At 43.8% G+C, this 24,464-nt stretch overlaps 1 protein-coding gene across 3 annotated transcripts in view; it reads left to right on the forward strand.

Annotated features, from left to right (window-relative positions):
• Nucleotides 1-7,277: 7,277 nt before the first annotated feature.
• The window catches only part of GALNT1 (polypeptide N-acetylgalactosaminyltransferase 1), a 125,768-nt gene continuing 108,581 nt past the window's right edge, over nt 7,278-24,464 (forward strand). For 2 of the 3 annotated variants that reach the window (XM_037032995.1, XM_037032985.1), the window contains exon 1: nt 7,345-7,485. The gene's annotated coding sequence lies outside the window, so the exon portion shown is untranslated. Of the gene's footprint in view, nt 7,297-7,344; nt 7,486-24,464 lie in introns of those variants that run through there. The other variant, XM_037033005.1, reaches the window with a different exon arrangement.

The raw sequence follows: 24,464 nt of genomic DNA on the forward strand, positions 1-24,464 counted from the left end.
CCCAAAGACATTTTTTTCATTGCTACTAGGGAGAGAGGAAGGGAGAGAGAGAAACATCAATGGGAGAAAGAAGCACCGATGCGAGAGACCAGCATGGATTGGTTGCCCCCCATGTGCTATCTGACTGGGGCTCGGTCGTGCTCAGATCCTATCGAACCTGCAACCTAGGCATGTGCTCTGACCAGGAATCCAACCTGCGACTTTCTGGTTACCAGACTACACTCCAACTAACTGAGCCACGCTGGCCAGGGTGTATTCTTGATGATTTTTGTACCAGGCTTAGATTTTCTTTCTATTCTGACTCCTGCTTTCCTTGAATTTTTTTTTAAAAAAAGTCATATTGGAGACTTTTCTGACTCTTTTATCTGCAGTTTCTTAGGTTCATTTCTGTGCACTACCTTCTTCACTCATTGGTCATGTGTCCCAAGTGCATATCCTGAGCCTTATCAGTTCAAGGCCAGTTCCTCCTGTGCAGTCTCAGGCTTGTTCCTCTCACTTTCTCATCTTTTTCACTCCCTCCATCACTTCCCCCTTGCTGATTCAGACTCCACCGAGCCTCTGATCTAGCAGTTTCCAGATTTCCCCCATTTTTCCCCCATTTGATAATTATTGTAACCCATATAAATGTTTAGAGTAAAGGTGTGAAATTTCCAAGAAATCCCCAATGGGTCTTCCCTTTCCTCTCTGACTCAAGGAACCCTATTGGAATGCAAGAAACAGGGAGTGACATTTTTAAAGGCATAATCTGCAATCTGCTCTAATTTATGTTTTAAAACTTTATTCTCAGCTTCTGGTTCCAGCCCAAGATGGACTAATGGATCGAGTACCCTTCAATTTTAAGAACAGCTAAAAGCTCTGAACACGGTACATACTGAGGTGGCCAGATAGTTTGTTTGTTTTCCAAACGATGACTTTAGTAGTGCTTAGTTGTCTTTAACTTCATTTGAAACCATTTTGTTAGATTGTATTGTGAAAGCTGTCACATCACTGTGCATTAAAAAACACACATCAAAATTGTTGAATTTTTGTGTAGCCATTTGATATTGAAGATAGAAGAAAATACGCAACATTTTTCGCATCCTATGCTTTATTATTTCAAGAACGGTGAAAATGCAACTGAAATGTAAAAAAATTTTGTGCAGTGTATGGAGAAGGTACTGTGACTGATCAAATGTGTCAAAAGTGGTTTAAGAGGTTTCGTGCTGGAGATTTCTTGCTGGACAATGCTCCACAGCTGGGTGGACCAGTTGAAGTTGGCAGCGATCAAATCGAGACATTAATTGAGAACAATCAACATTATACTGTGCAGGAGATAGCCAACATACTCCGGATATCCAACTCAATAAAGTTATTGCTGAAAATGAAATACGAGTTTTTTCTTTTATGGAAAAAGCTAAATGGTTTTTTGGCCAGCCCAACACTTGGGTCATTTCGATTGTGCTAATCACCCTGTCCCCATTAGGTCTTCCCTGATACCACCCTAGCAGAGGTTAGGACAGTTACAAGGGATGCCTTGTAACAACTGGGCGAAGGTGGAAATCTAGGCTCTCTTTTAACCTTTCTGACTTGGACAAGGCTGACATTGTATCTTTTTCCCCCCCTTTTCTGCAGTGTTTGTCTGGAATAGGGCAGTTGCTATCTAAAAGTTTCCCAGGATGTCCCTTTTCTGGACCTTTGGTTCCGGAAAGCAAGCCTTCTTCCTTGGGGATATTTAAAAACACCTGTTCCCATGGTGTTTCCAATGGCCAGCTTCTCCAGGTCTCAGTCCTGGATATATGAGGCCAAGAGAAAACTCAGGGAATTTGTTGCGCTGTCATTGCACGATCCCAAGGTTCCTGTCAATTGCCTTCTCTACACCTTTCATAGTCTTAGATGTGTTTATTAGGTTGGCCCAAAAAAGTCTGTTTAGTTTTTCCATAAAAGAAAAGAGACATTTTTCATTTTCACCAGTAATGTTATTGACTTGGATGTTTTGAGTACATTGCTATCTCCTGAGTGGTATAACGTTAATTGTTCTCAATTAATGTCTCAATTTGATTGCTGCCAACTTCAACTGGTCCACCCAGCTGTGGAGTATCGTCCAGCGAGAAATCTCCAGCATGAAACTTCTCAAACCACCTTTGACACATTCGATAAGTCACAGCACCTTCTCCATACACTGCACAAATTCTTTTTTTTTTACATTTCAGCCGCATTTTCACCGTTCTTGAAATAATAAAGCATATGATGCCAAAAATGTTGCATATTTTCTTCTATCTTCAATATCAAATGGCTACACAAAAATTCACCAATTTTGATGTTTTTTTAAAAATGCACACCGATAGGGCAGCTATCACAGTGCAATCTAACTAAACTGTTTCAAATGAAGTTAAAGACAACTAAGTGCTACTAGAGCCATCGTTCGGAAAAAAAACAAATGAAGTTTTGGGCCAACTCAATAGATGCAAGGATGTTGTATTGAATTTAAAGAGCCAGTCTCAAAAGGTCACATACTGTATGATTTCATTAACTAGCATTCTTGTAATGACAAAACTATGGAGACGGAGAACAGATAGTGGTCCTTAGGGGTTAGAGATAGTTGGGGGTGGGGCTGGTGTGGGAGTGGTTCTGAAGGAGCAGCCGGAGGGGCATCTCTGTGATGACCGCACAGTTCTGCATCTTCGTTCTGGTGGTTGCAGGAAACTGCACACGTGATAAAACGACACAACTACACACACACAGTGCACCGGTGTCCATTTCCTGGTTTTGATATTATACCACAGCTATAGGTTTATAGTTTTATAGGTTATAGTTGTAACTGTTGGGGCACAAAAAATAGTGTGTCCCCCAGCGTTCTAAGTTCTCCTGGCTGCATTAATAATCAGATTAACAAAAGACAGGTAAACAGGAGAAACTGTCCAAATTATTACATATACACATATGGAGGTTCCACAAGAATATGAGACCCAAAGACAAACGGGGCACTTGAGGCTTATCTGCTCTTACAGACTAAGGAAGAGGAAGTCTGGGACTTCAAAGGAAGAGTAGGTAACTCACAGGTAAGTGAGAAAGAGGAAACATGTGATAAAAACAATTCTTGCCGAGGCACCTGAAACAACAGGACACAGTGCAGAGTCAAACAAACAAGCTTCACTGGATTTCTTCCTGTCCGCCGCTTTTAATTCATATATTCCAGTATGAACAGCTAAACTGAAGAGCTCCCTTTCTTCAGGCAGGTTTTTCTATCTGAATTGCACTAGGCAGGCAAGGGAGGGGCAAAGGTTCTTTGTGAGTCTGCGGTTTCTTAACAACTAGCTTAAAATCAATATCCCAAAAGGCAAAATTGGGAGTGGCAAAATCTGAGTTCCCCTCAGAACCATTGGGAGGAAATGAGTAAAGGGGCCAAAGGACCTCTGTACAATTTTTAAAACTTCCAATGAGTATAATAATCATTTCAAAATAAAGAGCAATTGTTTCATTTTAATACTTCTAATAGTCGTGAATATTATGATCCAAATTTTTAAGCCCTCTACTTTCTGGGGACAATGCTGGGATTGATTGCACTTCCCTGCTTGTTTGGAAGTTAGATATGACATATGGTTTGATGTGGCCATTTCAATGCACAGTAAAACGGACAGGTCGGGGAGGAAGTGTTATGAGACTGTGTGCAACTTGCCATGTGCCTTCCTACTGTCCGAGGGGAAACTATGTGCTGACCTGGATCCTTCTTCAGCCTGGGCTGAAGCCCCCACTCACTTCCAAGGACATGGAGTGTGAGCCAGAAAGGAACTTGTGTAGGTTTAAGCCCCCAGGGTTTGGGGCTTTTAGCAAACAGCTACCCAGTGTAGTACTACAACTATTAGTCACCATTACCTGCCCACCTCCCTCATGAATGGTTACAAGGTACTGCTCTCATCACTAGATCCAGGGCAAGGTCCCTACCTGTTTCTGACACACTTTCATTCCCCAACCCCAGGACTGCCCCGGCCATGCCATATACCCTCACCGCCCGACTTCACCTATGGTTACCACCCAGTGGGTGAGCAGACCAAGGCCCCTCTCGTCCCTGGGTGTCAGAGCAGTGCAGCAGTCCTGACAATGATGTGTCATGGCAGGGGAGCTGGGAGAGGAGGAAGGGCACCATGTTCCTGAGGCTTCAGAAACAAAGCAGAGCTGTCAGGTTTGGGGCTGGCAAAAGCAAAAATAAGGAGTAAAAAAAAGTCATAGAATAAGAGCGTTTATGTGTTCCGCATGATTACCACCTGCCTATGTCATTTGACTCCTGTGTGGGCTTCTGTTTGCCTGTCCCTCCTTGTCAGCCTCTTCTGTTCTTCCTCGTCCGGTCGTGTTTGACATTCAGTTCTGTGTCACAGATCCCTTCTCTCTTCCTCCCACCTACCACATGGGTCAGTAATTCTCGGGCAGTTTGACCCTGTGCCGGGCAATCTCCTGCACCCTCCCATTACAACGAGCCCATCCCAGGTGCCATTCTCTTGCTTTCTAGCTAATCGAGGACAATCAGTTCTTATTCACAAGTTAAAACAATATTAGTACTACTCAGACAACAATCATTTTTAGAGAGGGCCTGATAAAAACAATGAAATCAATCCTTCACTCAAAACAGCAGGTCTACTTGGGCTTGTGTGCCTCTCGGGGGCTGTGATGGGAAAATGTCAGGGCAGGCAGACCACTTCCTGGGGGACAGTCCACTTTTCAATGTGTCTCCACTAATGGATCTTGAGGGATTTAATTCTTCTATGGCAAAATCATAGAAATCATGAAAAATCCTAGTCATAAAAACAAATGATAAATCACACCATTGTCCAGCCCAAAGGTAGTGCTCCCGCTGAAGCACACATCTGCTCAACTAGAGGAAGCCGGTGCGTCCAGGGCGCAGGGCCAACGGGAAACAAGAATAACATTGGGGAAGATTATGTCATTGTTCTTATTTTGGATTCCCAATCTGAGCCCTTGCACCCCTCTTTGCTGTAAGGCATCCAGTTCTTTTCCTGTTCTCAAACATGCTTACCATTTCTATCCCATTTCCAAGTATTTTAGTAAAGTGAAGATACATTTTGAATAAGGAGTAGATTGAGATGCAGAAGAGTACATGTACTTGGTTATACAACCAGTTGCAAAAAGTACATTTTTTTTTACCTTGTACTATGCAACCAGCACACAAATTTCCATTTGTTTTAAAAGGTTTATTTTTATTTTTTTTTTCATTGCAAAGAATTTGTTGCAAGTAGATAAGGTACTATTATCCTGGGCTGCTTAATGGTACACAGATTTTCCCCCCAGACATTTTATTGAGGTAAAATTTGTGTGTCATAAAATTCACTAGTTTCAAGAGCATAATTCAATGATTTTTAGTAAATCTATAGTTGTATAACCATTGCCACAGTCTGTAGAACATTCCCATTACTCAAAAAGACCTCTTGTGTCCTTCTGCAGTCACTCCCTATTCCCACCATCAGCCCTAGGCAATCATTATTCAACTGGGTATAGATTTGCTTTTTCTAGACATTTTATGTAAATAGAATCATACAATATGCTCTCTTATGCGCTCTTTTGCATCTGGCTTCTTTCAGTTAGCTTAACGTTTTTGAAGCTCCTCTATGTCGTACTTTTTATGAATATTTCATTCCATTTTATTGCTGAATAGCATTGCATTGAATGGATATATCACATCTTATCTAACCCCTCACCAGGAGCTGGACATTTGGACTGTTTCCACTGTAGGGGTATTATGGATACTGCTGCTTTGAATATAGATGTACAACTTGTAATATAGATGTTTTCAGTTTTCTAGGGTATATTCTTAGGAGTGGAATTGTTTGATCACATGGCACTTCTGTGTATAACTTTTTAAGAACCTAACAAAATTTTCCAAAATGGCTGTACCATTTCATATTTCCATCAGCAGTGTAAGAAGGATCTAATTTCTCTATTTCCTCACCAGTACTTTCTGTTGTCGGTCTTTTTCCCCTCAGCCATGTAGTGGGTGTGAAGAGCTTTCTCATTGTAGTTCTGATTTGCATTTTCCTAGTGACTAATACCTTGAGCATCTTTTCATGCTTTTGTCAACCCTTTAAATATTTGCTTTGGTAAAAGTCAAATCTTTTGCCCTTTAAAATTACTCTTATTCTGGAGTTGTTAAGAGTTCTCAACACATTCTGAATGCAAGTCCTTTATCAGATATATAATTTGTAAATTTCTTTCCCCACGATACAGTATTTTTTTTTTTTTGATAGGCACTTTTAAGAGAGTGGAGTTTTCTTGTGGTATATTAACAGGTCAATGATTCACTTTGTTTCAAAATATTATATAAGTACTTTTTAAAAAGCAACGTTTAACTTTTATTATAGAAAACTTGACAAACATATTAAGCACAAAACAGGATAGTAAAATTCCAGATAGTAAGATAATCTTTGATAACATGTTTTGCTTACAGCCAGGCTTTTGGTTCTCTTGGAGAACATACTATTCATTTAAAAATAAAAATGAGGTAATTTAAGTAACATTATAAACATTAGACTCTTTATCATTCCAACTCTTGGCTGGCAAGCAAGACGCATGAATTTCTGAACGTTTTAAGTAGACGACTTATTAGAAGAATAGTTAGTTGGTTATGCCTAGTGTGACTGATGGAGGAGCAGCGTTAGGTCTTCTCATCAGGGAAGACCCAGCTAGGTGCTGGAATCGGTGCCAAGTAGGAGTTTCCCAAGCGGGCGAAGCGCCACTCTCAGAGCAAGAGACACTTCCCCAAACTGTCCCCCACTCCGCAGGAGACCAGGCGCTCCAGTCCCCCAAGCACTGCCCGCGTCTTCCGGCGTGGCCTGCCCTCCCGCCGCCCACCCTGGGTCCGGGTGCTCGCGCACCCCCTTCGCCCTGCGCAGGGCTCGGCCTGGCCGGACCGCGGGGCCGCCGACCGTCCTCCAGCTGCAATCCGCCTCAGGCGCTGCGGGCGGCCCCTCCGGGGTCCGGAGCAGCCCGGTTCTCGGCCCGGGGTCGACCGGAGCGACCTCCGCGGCGCGGTGAGGGCACTTCCACTTCCTCCCAACCCCGACCTGCTCGACGTGAGCCGGCCCGAGTTCGAATCCTCTGGCTGCCGCAGCCTCTTTGTCCTCACGGGGGTTCAGGTGGAGACCACCCGGCCCGGACCGCACGGCCGCGCGGGTCGCACAGGGAAGCTCCGGCCCGGAGGCCGTGGCGCCCCCTATCCGGGGGAGCGACGCCCAGACGCCGGAACCGCCCGGGCCCCGCGGGAAGCGCCGCGGCCCCGAGGTGGGCTCGCCGCGGGGGCGGCGCATCCGGGTGAGCGCGCCGCGCCCCCGCCTCCCCCGCGCAGCCGCACGGGCCGCCGCCTCCGCCGCCGAGCGCGCCGCGCGCGGNGGCGGCCCGAGAAGAGTGCCCGCGCTGCGGCCCGCGGGACCGCGCTGCGACCGCCCGGGCCGGCCCCTGGGAGCTCCCGCCGCCGCTGCCGCCGCCGCCGCGCGGACCGAGGTGAGTGCGCCCCCGCGCCCGGGCCGTCCCGGAGCCGCGGCCGCTTGCGCGCGGCTGGAGGAGGACGGGGAGGAGGCCCGCCCGCGTCCGCTTCCCCGGCCCTTTGTGGCCGGTGCTGCCGTGACCGAGGCGCGAGCGCTCTGGGCACCGGGTCACGGTCCGGGAATCAGAGGCTGCTGGACACGCGGCGTCTCTGGTTGGCAACTGCGGCGAGCAGCGAGTTTCCGTCCTAGTTTGACATTGAGTTAGAACCGTTTTTCTTTAGAAGACGGAAGTTTGTTTTATTGACCAAAAATACAGCTAAATATGGCTCCTGGGTTTGGCCCGTGCGGTGCTCGCAGCCCCGATGTCAGACTGACCCTCGCGGGGTCGGCGCGACGGGGGAGGGGAAACACGCGGGCGGCGCGGGCGGCCGGGTCGGGGTCTTCCCAGCCCACTGAGCGTGGAGAGGACCCGGCTCTGAATTAGCAAACGTCTGTGGATGGGCAGTCGTGGGCATTAGGTAATGTGGCATTCCGCCCCTGGAAGAGTGAATGAATGAATGAATGAACGAACGAACGAACGAATGAATGAACGAAGGAATGAAATGTCATTTGCTCACCCATAATCAATATAGTGCCCTTCTAAAGATTTGCCAGGAATGGTGATGATTTGCATTGTCACTGCCGCTCTTACCTGGTCAGCCTTGCTAAGTGAGGGTTCCCCCTCCTCCAAAGTTATGACCTTGGCCTGATTCTCAAAGCCATGGAGCTAATCAAACCTCCAACCCAGCGCGCCTGGCATTTTCTGGCGATTGTGGGCAATAGGCAGAGTAGTCTTTGTGATTGTGAATTGTTTCTGGGGGGCAGAGAGTGTTACCTTAATCATACCTTTCGCTTAATACACACATTTATAAAACTTCCTGTCAATCCGGAGAGGTGGGGGGGAAGGGGTATCTTGTTCTCGTTTCCCAGAAGAAGTCAGGGTCCTAAGAAGTTTAATTTTACAGGTCACAAGCTGAACAACAGAGCTGGGATTTCAGCCTGGGCCTTGTTAATCCTGCACTCTTTACATCACATCTGCGTCTAGACCTGGATCGTCTGTTGTAGGCACTAACCACATATGGCCATTTAAATTAATTAAAATTAAATTTAAAAATCCAGCTTTTTACTTGAACTAGCCATATTTCAGTCGTCCCGTAGCCAGGTGTGATCAGTGCTTACTGTTGAGCAGTGCTTGTCTAGCCCACACGTCCATTTATTTATTCCGTAAAGAAGTATTTAGTGCCTCATGCCTGTGAGGCACAGTTTTAAGTCCTGGGTGTACTGTGGTGAAAAAGAGAGACAAAAAGCCCTTTATAGAGCCTGCATTTTGCGTGATAGTTTGAGGGATGTTTCCATGGTACTTCCGAGCCCTGCAGATTCAAAGTGTTGTGAACCAGCAGCAGTGATCCCTGTCATCTGGGAGTTTGGAAGAGATGGAAAATCTCAGGTTCCAGACCCTGTCCGCTGAGTCAGTATCTGTTGAAGTAGCTTAACAGATCACAGGTGCTGGACCGCAGATGCATCTCAGCTGATTTGAGTTCACATTGAAAACCTTATTCAGAACACCAGTGATTAACGAATGTTCTGATGGATTGTTTGGTAGGGCTTTTACGAAGCAGGCAGTAAAACTTTGGAGGGCATTCACCATTTGTGCAAATGCTTGTTAAATGCCTGGCTTCTTGAGCAGTTTGTAAGCTTTATTAAAGCAGAGATTGTGCCTGCCTTTTCTAGCCATGTATCCCAGAAACTTCAAAGTGCCTGTTAAGCAGTAGGTGTTCAATAAATGCTTGTTGAGTACAGCCACGTGCCATATAATGAAGTTTTAGTTAACAATGGACCGAATATACGATGGTGATCCTGTAATATTATAATGGAGCCGAAAAATTCCTATTGCCTAGTGAAGTCATAACCCTCATAAGTCGTGGCCCTTGGAAATTATAGCGCATTGCGTTGTTCATATGCTTGTGGTGCGGCTCAGTCGCGTAAATGTACAGCACATACAATTATGTACAGCACATAATACTTGATAATAAACAACTATGTTACTGGTTTATGTAGTTACTGCACTATACTTTTTGTTATTTTAGAGTACACTCTTTCTACTTACAAAAGTCTGCTGTAAGATAGTGTGCCCTATTAAGCCAGCAGCAGCCTCATACCTCTCATCTTGTTCATCATTTTCTCTTGTGCTTGATTTAATCTCATGTTTTGTGCAGTAACACAAAACATAGCCTAGGAGGCTATGTAGAGGTGTGTAGCCTAGGAGCAATGGGCTTTACCATACAGCCTAAGTGTGTAGTAGGCTCTACCATGTAGGTTTGTGCAAGTGCACCCTATGATGTTCACACATGACAAAATCACCTAGGGACACATTTCTCAGAACATGACCCCATCCTTAATCAGCACATGATTGTGTGTAAATGAGTATGCTAGGAAGTTGCAGGCAACTCACGCAGTTGCAGGCAAGGTAATTCTCATGGCACTAGGTGAGAACAGGGAACAGAGCGAAAAGGAAGTTAGATCTCTCTGTGGCTTTTCATCTCATGCCCAGCCACCTTGGCCTGAGTTACACCCCTGGCTCATGCGCATGCCCTGCCTCTTTCTCTTCTTAATAATAGAAAATATTAATATATTTGAATCATAATCATTTTAGTGCCATATATTTTTAACTAAATTCCAGACTTTATTTAGATTTCACCGGTTTTGCCATCAGTATGTTCTTTCTGTTCCAGGATCCAGTCCAAGGCATTACATTGCATTTGGTCATTGTGTCTTCCCAGTCTTTAATCTGTGAAGTTTCTCAGTCTTCCCTTGTTTCTGTGACTTTGGTGGTCTTGAGTACTCTCCTGGCTCTCTCTGATAAACAGCCACATAGGATCTTTCCGTTACGGGAAAAGGCTCTCGTATTTAGGAAAGTAAGGCAACAGGAACGGCTACTTCTGTGTTTGTTTGTTCATGTAATATGTACATCTATTATGCTTAGTAACAACATGCAATTTAGTACTTCATAGTAACTGATTTTTTGGGATACAGTTGCTAATTGCTTGCAATTCAGAAAAGTGTTACAACATTGCAACTGTGAACCACTGCTTTAAAATACAGAGTTTTTATTTTTATGATGGGTTAGGAGCTGGGCTGAGGTAGAGGAGCAAGGGGAAAGGAGAGATTAGCTAAAACAGGCAGTAGATCAGAGAGGGACCAAGGTGAATGGAGTGACAGATAATGAAGAAAGAGGAGTGGGGCAGCTGAATAGAAGAGAAGAGTGGATACTTATCGTTTGTTCATTTACTCAATTAATACTTTATAGAATCCTCATGGTGAGCCAGACCCAGTGCTAAACACTCAAGATAACTGGAGGTGGGATAGCACTAAACAAATGAACATGCAGATAAATACATAATAATTTATTGTGATGAGCTCTGTAAAGAGAAAATAGAGTGCTGGAGAGATTGTGAGTGGGAGGAGCTGCTGCTTTTGGTTGGCTGGATCGTTGAGGAAGGGTTCTGTGAGTGACATTTGAACTCATCTCTGTCTTTTTGGGCATCTGTTGTTTCACAGCACACGGGTGCCTCTTCCTCCGTAGGCACTGTGCTTATTTCTAGCTGTCTTTATATATAATTTCTTCCCAGGATGTCCACGTATTCACCTCCCCTTGTGAAAGTGCTACCTCTTGTTCAAGGATTTACTCACATCTCATCTCCTTTATGAAGTCCTTCACTACTGATTTCTGCCTGTGTTTGGCAGTCCACTTGAGCATATTGTGTGCGAGGGTAGGGATAAGTTCCGTTTTTCTGTGTGCACTCAGTCCAGCACAAAGCCAGGATTGATAAAGGGCCATGAAGAGGGCCAGTCCATCCTGAAGTGTTAACGTTTGGGTGACGGACCTTAGGGCAGCAGTCAGTGAGAGTCCAAAAAGTTTTAAAACTTTTGTGAAATAATTGTAGATTCACTTGGAGTTACTAGAAGTAATTCAGAAAGATCCCATGTACCCTTGACCCAGTTGCTTTCAACATATGGAAATGGCATGATTTTTATTCTTTAGCCTATTTAATATGATGGATTATATTGGTTAATTTTTTAATTGAGCCAGTTTTGCATCTGTGAAGTAAACCTCACTTGGTCATGGTGCATAATTCTTTTTATATATTACTGAATTCTACTTATTAATGTTTGGTTAAGGAGTTTCTGCATTTATATATAGGGGAGCATTTAGCACTGTAAATCTCCTTCTCAGCCTTGTTTCAGCTCTGTTCTGCAAATTTTGATATGCTGTGTTTTTATTTTCATTCAGTTCAATGTATATTTTTATTTCCCTTGAGACTTGGACCCATAGACTATTTAGAATTATGTTGTTTAGTTTCCAGATGTTTGAAGATATTCCTGTTATCTTTCTGTTTTTGGTTTCTAGTTTGATTTCATTCTGATTGAAGGACTTACTGTATGTGTGTCCTTTTTAGTCCTCTAAATTTGTGGAGCCTGCTTTCTGGTCCCATATATGGTCTGTCTTGGTATATGTTCTGTGAACACTTGAATAGAATATGTTTTCTGCTGTTGTTGAGTGAAGTATTCTATAAATATCAATTTGATCCTTGATGGTGTTGAGTTCTTCTGTACTCTTGCTTGTTTTCTGCCTGGATATCCTATCAGCTGTTGAGGAAGGGTTTTGAAGTGTCCAACTACATTTGTGCATTTGTTTCTCCTTTTGATATATATATTTTTTGGTTTACATATTTTGCAGCTCTCTGTTTGGTGCACACAAGGGTGTGTTAAGGGTTGTGTTTTGGTGGATTGACCCTTTCTATCATTATGTAATGTCCCCTGTCTGTCATAATGTATTTTGCTCTGAATTCTTCTTTATCTGGTACTAACATAGCTACTCTTCCTCCTTTCCCTTTGATTGCTCTTTTAAGTGTTCGTATAATGCATTCTTTTTTTTATCCTTTTAGTTTCAACCTGCCTATATTGTTATATTTAAAGTAAGTTTCTTATAAACAGCATATGGTTGGGTCATGTTTTTTAACCCATTCTGCCAATCTGTGTCTTTTCATTGATGCTTTTAGAGCGTTTACATTTAATGTCATTGTGGATCTGCTAGGACTGCAGCAACAGTGATACAAGGTGAGAGTGAATCTCTGAAGTTGTGGTTCATTTCTCCTTTAACCATTAGAATTTCTATACATTGTTAAAAATTATAAAACAAATTCTTACAGGTTTTTATAAGAGTCCTGTATAGTCTTTGTGTTTGAATGACTTCCAGTGTTACACAGAGAAAATACAATTGCTTTTGGTTCTGTAAAGACGTGTAGGTGTAGGCTTCTGGTATGTTGTTTGGTTGACACCCTCAGTTATGGGACAAATGCTAGGTAAAGCCTCTGAGGAGCCATGAGGTGATTTAAAGACAGTTCCTGAGATTTAGGTGTCATGGTTTTTGCTAAAATTCTATGTCTATGTTTTTGCTAAAATTCTTTGGTAGTTGCTTCCCATTAACATTTTTTTGAAGTATTGGTTCAGTTATAAAAAGGAATAGTTTGCATTGCTTTGGTAGAGCCGTGTGCTAAATTATTGGATTGTTCTTTGAAAATTACACATTGCATCTTATAATTTATTTTCTTTAAGGTTAAACAGCGAGTGAAAATTTCTGGGAGTGTTGTAACATATTTCTCCATCCCTCTGAATTAGCATGTTTCTCAATAAACAAACACTTTAATAACAGGTTTTACGAGTCCCTGTGCACAGCAGGGGTTTCTGAAGGGTGAAGAGGCAACATTGTCACAGTGCGAAGCCTGACCACGTGGCAGGTTGAATTCCACATTCTGTTTATGATAAGACTGCACAGTTGACTGTAATTCTTTTAAGTGTTCCCATGCAAAGGGAACGCTATCTGAAATAATAGCGTTGTTGTAGGGATAGTTCCCGTGAGAGTTTCATCATTTACCCAGATTAGAGACATCGGAGAACTCAGCATAGAAAATGGTATGGTGGTCTCCGATCTGAAACTCGGGAGGGAGTAAGAAAGCACCGGGGAGCAGAGGGTAGCAGACTTCAGACTGAGAGTCTTTGAACAGGGCTGGAGTCCTTTGCTGAGTGACCTTTGGGTCATTTTAGTGCATAAGATACAAAAACACTCCTGGAGACAGATGAAGGAGCTTTGTGGCAGAGCTTTTGACTGGACATACCCTTGAGTTGGTGGACGGAGTGCAATATTGACAGCTTATCAGCTGGTGCTTCCTCTCTTGGGCACTCTTGCATCAGAAGGGAAAGTTTGAGGGGTTTTAGCAGGACAGGGAGAGGTTCCAACAGGCTGGGATATAGGCCATTGATCATGGAGATGGAGCTACAAAACACAGTGTGTAGCAATGACCAGTGCACTATTGTAAGTATTCTACGTATGTTAGTTAATTTAATCTTTATAACAATGTTCTCTTTTCATTATCCCCATTGTACACAGAGGGAACTGGAGCACAGAGAGGTTAAGTGGTGAAGTGTGGACAAGATCCCCACTGTCCCATCTGTGGATGTAACATGCCAGTCTGGTTTCCAGAGTTTATGTTCTTAACCACCAAACTAGATAGAATTGCTAGGATAGTTTTGGCAAGATTGCTAGGGCTTTGAATAACAAGCAGAAGATTACGAGTGTTACATGGAAGGCAGTAGGGAACTGTTGAAGGATTCTTCCTCCCTCCCCTTCCTTCCCTATCCTCACCTGAGGACATGCTTATTGATATTGGAGAGAGAGGGAGAGAAATATTGATTGGCTGCCTCTGGAATGTGCCCCAACCAGGGACCTAACTTGCAACCTAGGCGTGTGCCCTGAACAGGAATCAAACCCACAACCTTCCAGTTTACAGGACAACACTCCAGTCAACTGAGCCACACCAACAAGGGCCCGTTGAAGGATTTTGGTAAGAGTATTGATTGTTATGATCAGAATTAAGCTTTAATGTATATCTAGGTGGATGATTGTCGTTTTAAAAAACTACATGTAGGAAATGAGGCTAATGAACTGGTTCTGTTGACTGTACCAAAAAACATACAGGTGGGTGTTTAGAGATGGAATCAGATATTTCTTTCAATGGATAAAGGAAAGAAGGAAATCTGTTACTTAGCCTCCAAGAAGATGCATCATTAAAAGCAATGGGAAAAAAAAACAGGAGAGCTTCTTTAAGGATAATTAATGAGTGTGTCCTAGACCTGTCCAGCTGCAGGTGCCTGAGAAAGACTGCAGGTGGAACTCACCTGCAGGTGAAACTCACCTGCAGGCATCATAGTTGTGGAACTCAGTCTTGGGAGTCAGCAGTGAGATAATGAAAATTGGGAGTGGTAGAGAGGATTGAGTGATAAACCTGAGGTGATATGTACAGTTAGGACCCAAAGGAGGAAATAGTTTTTTACAACCTCATGGAGCAACTATATTTGAGTGTCTGCTCTGTGCCAGGTACTGTGTATACAAAGTGAACAAAAGAGACATAGTACCTGTTGTGTTAATGAAACAACCAGTGGGGCAGACAAAAATAGATTTAATTAAGTCAATGGGGGAAATGACATTTCAGCTGAGACCCAGAGAGGTCAAAAGCATTTTAAACAAAGAGGAGGGGCAAGAGGTTTCCGGGTAAAAAGAATAGTGTGTGCAGAGGCTGTGTAGCAGAAGAGAACTCATTCTGATTAAAGGAACTGAGAGATCAGTGTGGCTGAAAGACCAATGGTGTGAGTGAAAGTGGAGTGAGATGATGGGAGGAAAGTCATTATGGCACAGATGGTGCAGGACCTTGTTCTCAGGGCTGCTGGAAGGCTTTGAGCAGGAGAGCTCTGTTTCACATTTGATCGGATCACTCCCACTGCAGTGTGGAGAATGGATTTCAGTGAGGGAGTAGGATGGGTAGAAGGGAGACAGGGACACCACTCAGGAGACTCTTCCAGGAGGTCTGCACTAATGAGGTGGCAGTGCACCTGTGTGAGGCGAGGGCAGCCCTGGTGTTCACAGCACGCTGCGCCGTGGTCCCTGGCCTTCCCCTGAGGCTGCTTTCTTTCCTCCATCAGATCATGGTACCATGTGGACAGTCAGTTCATACACCTGCGTCCCTTCTGTGAATGCCTTTTGCAGGGTAGGGACCTTCTCTTACTGGCCTCTTAAGCTCCAGTGCCTACCACCTGAGAAGTGATCAGTAAATGTGGACTAAATCAGTGCACTTACCTTAAGAGGTGCAAGAGTCTGGTCATGTTTTAGACTGAGTCTTTTTCTTGTTGTTCCCCTCCTTGACCCCCACCCCCGCCATCCCCCAGGAAAATATCCAAGAGGTGAGTTGGCTGGTAGTGGTGTTAGAGGGGAGGGGATGCTGACTGCTTGGGACCTGCACGGTATTCAGAGGTGTTTGCAGGTGTCCAACCTTTGGAGAGAGTTTATGTGATTTTCTCAGCAGGAGAATTAGAAGAGGGTAAAGTTGGGAAATCCAAGGGAGGACACCTTATGAAGAATGGCGGGCTTTGATATCCAGTGCCTGCTGAGCAGGCAGGAATGCGAGGAGATTTCCTTTTTTTTTCCCCCTTCTTTTTTTTTTCTTTCTCTGTTCTCTGTACTTTCAACAGGGAGGTAACAGCAGAAATCATATTATGGGGGCATGGTGGTAAGTGCTGACAGTAAATACAGACTGTTTCTTGAAGTATTGGGGAGAGGAGGAAGGAGAAGGGTGTAGCTTGCACTGGGGGTAGTTGAGAGAAGTGTGCTTTAGAGTAGGAAGGAGCAGACCCTCTTATCTTTAGGCGGTAGGATGGGTGAGAGTCAGTGTGGGTCTGACAGGGGACAAGGAGAGGCTGTTGTGGTAACCTGGTGAGGGCAAATGCCCCCCTGAAAGGCGGCGACCATAATCAGCTCCTAGGACTTTGCTGTTTGGGTATGCTTACCTACTGATGACTGAGGTTTCTGTTTTACTAGAATAATCAGAAATCCTGATTATTCAAGTGAAATGTCCTACTTTTTAAATGTTGGCAGTTCAAATTCTATGGGTTTTTTTGTGTGTAGCAAGGAGGGACAAAACCCTCATCTCTGAGCGCAGTTTGACTTCAAGGTTACTTTGGGAGAAAGGACTGGTGGAGTTGGGAAGTGAGGAAGGGAAGGAGAGGAGTATTTGTGGAACAAAGCTTCCAAAGCTATAGAAAGGGATGTAATTAAATGTACACGTGGAGAGCATGTTCCTTGAACAGGAGGAAGAACTCAGAGAGGAGCAAAGGGGATGTGAGGTGGAGGGAGCTTGTGTGCGAGGAGGTGAGACTTTGAGTCAGGGGCCAGGATTGTGTCAGGTGGTCGGTGACTGTGCACATGCATGACATGAGGGCTGTAGGGGAGGACCCAAGAAGAACTGTAAAGAATAGTAAGGGCTCAATCAGCCCTAGGTAGCATAGGTTTATAGTGGACTCTGGCCAGCCTTGTTTCAGAACTTTCTCTGTAATGTTAATATCCTGGAAGTTGAAAGCAGAAAAAGTGAATAATGGGACTTGTCTAGGGTTAAGGGATTGAAAAGCTGAAAGGTCCAAAAGGTGAGGGGTTTTTTGTGTGTGACTTGTAGGCTGGCAGCTAGGCATATGAAAGCAGAAACGTGCCTAGGTGGGAGAACAGAAGGTGACGTGGAGACAGGTGGAAAAGAGCAGGTTTGTCAGGGTGAGGGAATCAAGTAGCATATGGTCAGGGATCATGGCTGGGTTTGTGTCTGCCTTTGATTTGGACTCAAGTGTCAGTTTAAGGTATCCATAGGCAAGTTGGTATTGGGCCCTGGTTCTGGGGGGCCCAGATCACCAGGTTCTAGGCTGCTGAAGACAGTAACAGTGTTAGAAGGCAGTTAGAAGCCAGCAACTGGGTTGCCTTGCCCTGGTGAACACCTAAGGCTCTGCTCCTCACCACTTAACAGGCGTGACCAAACCAAAAACAAAAATGGCCCAAACAGAAGAACAGATCTAAGCTCCACAGCAAAAATAACGACTCGACCAAGAGATAGCCAGCCTATCAGATGCACAGTTCAAAGCACTGGTGATCAGGATGCCCACAGAATTGGTTGAATTTGGTCACAAAGTAGATGAATAAATGAAGGCTATTCTAAGTGAAATGAAGCAAAATGCACAGGGACCCAATAGTGATGGGAAAAAAACTGGGACTCAAATCAATGGAGTGGACCAGAAGGGAGAAAGAAACAATCAAACAGAAAAGAATGAAGACACAAGAATTCAAAAAAAATGAAGAGAGGCTTAGGAACCTCCAGGACATTTTTAAACGTTCCAACATCCAAATTGTAGGGGTATCAGAAGGGGAAGAGGAAGAGCGACAAGTGGCAAACTCATTTGAACAAATAATAAAGGAGAACTTCCCCAGTCTGGCAAAGGAAATAGACTTCCGGGAAGTCCAGGAAGCTCAGAGAGGCCCAAAGAAGCTCAGAGAGGCCCAAAGAAGAGGCCCAAAGAAGCAGGGACCCAAGGAGGAACACACCAAGGCACATCATAATTATATTAGCCAAGATTAAAATGAAAGAGAGAATTCTAGAAGCGGCAAGAGATAAGGGGACAGTCACCTACAAAGGAGTTCCCATCAGACTGTCAGCTGATTTCTCAAAAGAGACCTTAGAGGCAAGAAGGGGCTGGAAAAAAGTATTCCAGGTCATGAAAGGCAAGGACCTATATCCAAGAATGCTTTATCCAGCAAAGCTTTCATTTAGAATGGAAGGACAGATAAAGTGCTTCTCAGATAAGGTCAAGTTCAAGGAGTTCATCATCACTCAGCCCTTATTATATGAAATGCTAAAGAGACTTATCTAAGAAAAAGAAGATAAAAAATATGAACAGTAAAAAGACAGCAAACTCACAGTTATTAACAACCACATCTAAAACAAAAGCAAACTAAGTAAACAACTAGAACAGGAACAGAACCACAGAAATGGAGCTCACATAGAGGGTTAGCAGCAGGGGAGTGTGTGGGGGGGGGAAGGTACAGAGAATGAGTAACATAGATGGTAGGTAGAAAATAGACGGGGAGGGCAAGAATAGTATGGGAAATGTAGAAGCTAAAGAACTTGTGACACACGGACGTGAACCAAAGGGGGGGAATGTGGGTGGGAGGGGGTGCGCAGGGTGGAGGGGAATGAAGGGGGGATGGGACAACTGTAATAGTATAATAAAATATATTAAAAAACTACATTTGCAAAAAAAAAGAATACTCTTAACTAGGTTTGGCCTTTTATTAATTTTAGACTATCTATGCATATTTTAAAATGGTAGTACCATGTCTCTCTCTCTCTCTCCTTCCCCTCCCTCCCTCCCTCCCTCCCTCATACACACACCAATTCTATAATTTATTCAGAAGCAGTAAGTGAGGTAACTTCTCAGCTTCCCAAGGCTCCTTAGGCTATTGTTTAGGGACACTGCCTGTCCTTGTGGCAACATGTGGTTCTCCTCCTAATCATGGCCTCTCTTCTTCCCTCCTGTGTGACAGTCAGTGTGCACCAGCTAAGGGAATCACTGTAGTTTCATCCCCCTTGGTAAGGATTGATTTAGAAATAAACATGTTACCATTTTAGGCTGTGGGAGGTTTGCAGAAGTTTCAGGGAAAGACGATTTTCCTTGGCCCAGGCCACCTCTCTTTGTGTAGACATTGTCGTATGCGAATGTGAAGCTCTGAGCTGAGGCAGTAATCTTGTTATCAAACCCAAGGGGGAGGCCAGCTCCAGAAGGTGCCAGAGCTGAGAAAATTACAAGGGGGTGGAGTTGGAGCTGCCAGGTTCGGCCAGCCCTGAATTCCGCAATACTGCTTGACTAACAGGTATATGAGTCAGAACATTTCCGAATGTTTAAGGAGTTTGATGTGTGATTTCTGTTCACTTATAGCTAACAGCATCCCAACTGATGTTGTAAAGCCGAATTGCAGTGGGAAGAGAGAGCTTCCTTCTGTTGGATTTTCAAAGTAAAATCATCACAATTATGTTAAATAGACTGGTAGCCTAACCTGGCAGGGTAGGAGCCACAGGAATTCGAGTTAAGTACAGCGATATGCTGTGCTAACTTACAGTCCCTGAATCTGAGTGGCTTAAAACCACACAACTTGTTGGCTTTGTTACTGGTTGACTATGGACTCTGCTCTGCCTCAGCCCCTCTGGGACCCTCGCTGAGGGTACAGTTACTGTCCTGAAGGTTGTGGCACTGTCCGAGATAGAAACAGAGCGGGGGAATTGTGCGTCTCTCGCAGCCTCTGTGGACTGAGGCGTCCTTTTGTTCACATGTCATTGGCCAAAGTAAGTTGCATGGTTAACCCATTCTTCAAGGGGATAGAAAAGGGCAAATCTACCGTATGCCTGTGAGGAGAACTAGAAATATTTGGTGGTAGCCCTAAGACTATCACAGTAAAGTCTCATCCGCCTTTCAACTTTATGTGTAACAGCTCAGGCTTCAAAACTTGCTAACTCTTATAGAACAAATACAGGTAATAGCATTAAAACGAATCTCGTTGTTTTCTTTGCTCTTGTTTATTTAAAAGCCACTTTTAGACTAGTTAATTAGAAAGAGTCCTCAAGAGAGGAAATACCAGTTTCTAAATTGAATCCCTGTTTTTTTCCTGGAAGACAGACTTTTCATTTCTCTCAGGCGATGCAGTGTACTGGGGAGGGCAGAATGATTTTGGCTTCTTTACTTTCCATTAGAGGATGACCTTCCTCATTTCGGCTTCTCATCCTTTTTAAAGTAGAATTTTGGATTTGAATTCTGACATGGGTAAAATCCCAGGTCGTACCCTCAGAATGTATCAAGTGGGGTTCAGAATTTTCGATCCCATATTATCTGTGTCTTTTGCATTTGGAGGTTGCAGTTTAAACAGATTCTGACCACCCTGTATGAGATATAACAGTCACAGCACTGACCATATTTATATCATCTTCCAGAGGAAACTGCTTGACCCTAGCAGTTTCTGTACTCTCGGTTGGTCAGATTTTGTACCCCTCAAAAGTGTACACAGGACCTACGGTATTCAAGCCGGCCTGTAGCAGCTACTGGGATATGACTTGGCTTGAAAAGATCAGTAAGACTAACTAGCTCTTCTCTCTTCCCAAGAATTTAACTTCCAAGACTGAGACAGGCACGGAGTCTAACACAGTGCCGTGGAAGAGTAAAGAGTTGTGATCGGCCACAGGCATGCTGAGGAGTTCTGAGGCAGTGAAAGGGACAGAGCAGCGTGGGTTGGTTGGGGATTGGCAGGGAGAAGCAGGCTTCTGGAGGGCTGTGTCCTCTGTGTCATCACGGAGTCCTTGAAGTGTACACCCTGCTAGTCCCTGCTGCCGAGGTCCCTTTTTTTCAGAGCTTTTGCATTTCTGCTTTCCTCTGTGAGGCCAGGCTGTGTGGTGATTTCTATTCCCCTTGCCTTGGGATTCCTGGGTTCCTTGTATGTGTTGGATAGGATTACAGTACCCCAAGTAAGCATGACTGAAGCAGAGAAGAAGTACTTCCTCTCATGTCCAAGTTTGGACATAGCTAATGGCTGGTATGGTGGCTCCATGATTTTCTAGGATCTTGGTTGTTCTAGCTTTCTTCTCATCTGCCATCTCAGGCTCTAGTCTTCATCTTCGTGGCCTAAAAGGGAGCTTGAACTCTTAGATTCATGTTCTACACAGCAGCATGGGGAGTGAGCGACATGCTCTGGTCCTTTTTTAGGTACTTCTAGAAGCTGCACACAAATCTTCTCTCGTATCAACTAGAACAGCACTGCAAGGCATGACAGAGAAGAATGCTGGCTGCGTCTTCAAAACACAGGAGATGAAGGCCCCTGCCCCTGCCCAAAGGAAACATTGGACGTGGTGGGAGCACGGCCAGTCCAGATTCAGACAGTCTTGGTTACAAGAACTTCCCAGTTCTTCCTGATCAGTAAACAAAATAAAAGCTTTCGAGAAGCAAATCCCTGAATCTACCACATTGAAGAGCAGTATATTGGGTTGGTTAAAAAAGTTTTGTTTTGTTTTTTCCGTAATATGGAAATTTTGTAGCGCTTAGTTGTCTTTAACTTCAATCAGAACAATTTTGTTAGATTGTATTGTGCAGCTGTCACAGCAGCATTCATTAAAAATCAAAGTTGGTGAATTTTTGTGTAGCCATTTTAATATTGAAGTTGGAAGAAAATGCATAACATTTTCAGCATATTATGCATTATTATTTCAAGAAAGGTAAAAACGCAACTGAAATGCGAAAAAAAAAGATTTGTGCAGAGTATGGAGAAGGGGCTGTGGCTGACCGAATGTGTCCAAAGTGGTTTGTGAGGTTTTGTGCTGGAGATTTCTCACTGGATGATGCTCCATAGTTGGGTAGACCAGTTGAAGTTGATTGTGATCAAATTGAGACATTAATTAAGAAAAATTAACATTATGCCATACAGGGGATAGCCGACATACTCAGATTACCTAGATCAATAAAGTTATTGGCGAAAATGAAAACTGTGTCTTTTATGGAAAAAACAATAATGGAGTTTTTGGTCAACCCAATATATGTACAACATAGAATGTACAACATATAACTATATGTATAATGCTGTCATATAACAGTCATTACAAACCCCAGTTTCTCAACAATCCAATTACCTATTTTTATCAAAACTAAAAATTTCATTTGCACACTTTTAAAAATATTTTATTTATTTTTAGAGAGAGGAGAAGGGAGGGAGAACGAGAGGGAGAGAAACATCAATGTGTGGTTGCCTCTCATGTGCCCTCCAACTAGGGATTCAGCCTGCAACCCAGGCATGGGCCCTGACTGGGAATTGAACCGGCGACCCTCTGGTTCGTAGGCCAGTGCTCAGTCTACTGAGCCACACCAGCCGGGGCTGTATATTTTTTATGTGGTAGCCTGTGTGCATTGACTGACTTATCAGTGCTGTTTTGTCTTTCTTTTAAATTTTATCTTCATGTATTTTTTTCCTGCATCTGTCTTTAGAAAGTCGATCTTTGGTATTTTAGGAGATATCTACACAATAAGCTTAGGTCAAAATTGAATTTTTCTACAAAATTCAGGTCAGTTAAGGCGGTATGAATATATGTAGGGTAACATGAGATTAATAAGGTGCTGTTCCTGTGGCCCATGTCCCGGGATGTGGACATGACTTTGTTTTTCACAACTTTTCTTTGAAATGGTGTTTTCTCTTTGGTTAGTTTGACCTGGAGCCTATTGCTACCGTTGAGCCCCTTCACTCTGCACGTGTTAAGTCAGCAGTCCCCAACCCTTTTGGCACCAGGGGTCGCTTTTGTGGAAGACAGTGTTTTCATGGACCCAGTGGGGGTTGGGAAGTGGTTTCAGGATGATTCAATCACATTATATCTATGGTGTACTTTATTCCTATTATTATTATGTTATAATACATTAAGAAATAATTATACAACTCACTATAATGCAGAATCAGTGGAAGCCCTGAGCTTGTTTTCCTGCAACTAGACAGACCCACCTGGGGGTGATGGGAGACTGTGACACCCGAAGTGTGATGTTTATGTCCAGCCAACTCTGTAATCTTGTTTTGGTTCCTGTCTGCAGAACACTGCTTCACAAAGACAGGTTGTTGGAAATGGAAGCAAGCTTTTCAGTGCCTTTGTGGCAATCTCAGGGAACTGTGAACTGTGACTTTAATCGCCTTGACTTTAATCTATCCAGAACATAGAGAGATTTGAAGTTGTCTCAAACATGCTTTTAAGGCCACCATCATTTGTGATACTAAGCAGCTGATTCTCTTCTGGTGCAGACAAAGTCATTTCACCTGGTTTATTCACAAATGGGTTGTGGATCCATTCCTTTCTGGTTCTGGGGTCTTTTGTGGTGGGGAAGTAACGCTCAAAATCTTCTGAAAGCTAGGATAGGTGATTATGCACCAGCTGGGAGACAGAGGCCCTGGCTCAGTCTCCTTCAAAATCTCTGCTAATGTTTGAAACATGTCAGAAATCCCAGTGTTCATTCATCACCCCCATAATTCCAGTTTGGCTTTGAATGCAGCCTCTTTGTCTGCAGAATGTAAACACACAGTTGTCGTTCTCCCCTGAAGTGACAGGTTGAGTTTGTTGAGCAGGTTGAATATGTCGCACAAGCAAGCGGCTTTGCGACCCATTCTGTGTCACTGAAATGTGCTTCCAGTGGTGACTGTTTTTCTAAAAGAAATCTCTGAAGCGGCTCTCGTAACTCAAAAACTCTAGCCAGTGATGTACCTTTAGAAAGTCATCTCACTTCTTTGTGTAAGAGAGGACGTGTGTGTGCTGCGTCCATCTCCTCACAGAGCCGTGGGTACAGATGTGAGTTAAGGGCATGTACTTTAATATGGTTGATAATTTTAACCACATCCTGCAAAACATTGTTAAGTAAAGGTGACATTTGTCAGCTTGCCGGCATTTCTCAATGGATGACACAGTGTGTAGACTTCCCATTCAGAAGCAACCTCTTTGACCCCAGTAGTGAAACCAGAAAGCTGTCCAGTCATGGCAGCCACTCCATCTGTGCATGTACCAACACAAAATTACCAATTTAGTTTTCCTGATACGTAATCATTTGAAGACTTGAATAGTTCTGCAGCTATGATGTTGGTTGGCAACACAAGTGCATGCATGTAGCATATCCTCATGCACATCCTCCCGAAAGCTTATCACATGAAAACAGGCATTGATGCCCTGTTGTCAACATCGGTAGGCTCGTCAACCTGGATTGCGGACCACGGGGACTCATTAATCCTAAAAAATATGCCTCAATATGCTGTGCTGTTTCATAAGTTCGTCTAGTTATGGTACTAGCCGGAAGAGAAACGTGCCATCTTTTGCCTGTCCTAAAAGTTCATGACAAATGTCCTTAGCAGCAGACAGAATCGACTCTTCACCAGTAGTAAAAGGCTTCTTAGCTTTCACAACATAGTTAGCCACTAAGAATGGTGCTCTCAATGCAGACACATTTGAAGAAGTGGTAGCCTTCAATAATTGC

The sequence above is a fragment of the Sturnira hondurensis genome, unplaced genomic scaffold, assembly GCF_014824575.4.
Source record: "Sturnira hondurensis isolate 20B ecotype Veracruz unplaced genomic scaffold, ASM1482457v3 Scaffold0001872, whole genome shotgun sequence".
In the NCBI taxonomy this organism is placed as follows: Eukaryota; Metazoa; Chordata; class Mammalia; order Chiroptera; family Phyllostomidae; genus Sturnira; species Sturnira hondurensis.